Genomic DNA, 589 nt, shown 5'->3' with positions numbered 1-589 from the left:
TCAAAAACATTTGATCGATCTAGAATATTAAGATCGTTCATAGTACCTGGAGCTCCAAAAAAAGCATGCCATATCCAAAGGTCGTACAAAGCTACCACCTCCAGCATGATTGTAGGTTTTCCGGTTGATCGTGAATACATCCCTTTCCAAGCTGTTGGACAATTCTTCCACCCCCAATGCATACAGTCAATGCTCCCAACCATCCCGGGAAATCCACGTTTTTCATTTTCATAGAGTAGTCTTTCTAGGTCGTCTGGTCTGGGACGTCTTAGGTATTCATCGCCAAACAACAGGATTATTGCGGCGGTAAACTCGTGCAAACATTTCCGAGCGGTTGAACCACCAATTCGTACATACTCGTCAACTGTGTCGGCGGTAGTACCATATGCCAATTGGCGAATTGCTGCAGTACATTTTTGTATAGGTGACAGACTAGCCCGACCGGTTGCATCCTGGGATTGACGAAAATACTCGACTTCTGTAGAGAGACGTTGCACAATACGCATGAACAATGGCTTGTGCATGCGAAACCGTCGCCGAAATAAATAGTCCGGGTATGTTGGAGTATCACTGAAATAATCATTCCAAA

Source organism: Camelina sativa, chromosome 18 (genome assembly GCF_000633955.1).
Source record: "Camelina sativa cultivar DH55 chromosome 18, Cs, whole genome shotgun sequence".
NCBI classification, from domain to species: Eukaryota; Viridiplantae; Streptophyta; class Magnoliopsida; order Brassicales; family Brassicaceae; genus Camelina; species Camelina sativa.
This window is presented reverse-complemented; position numbering follows the sequence as displayed.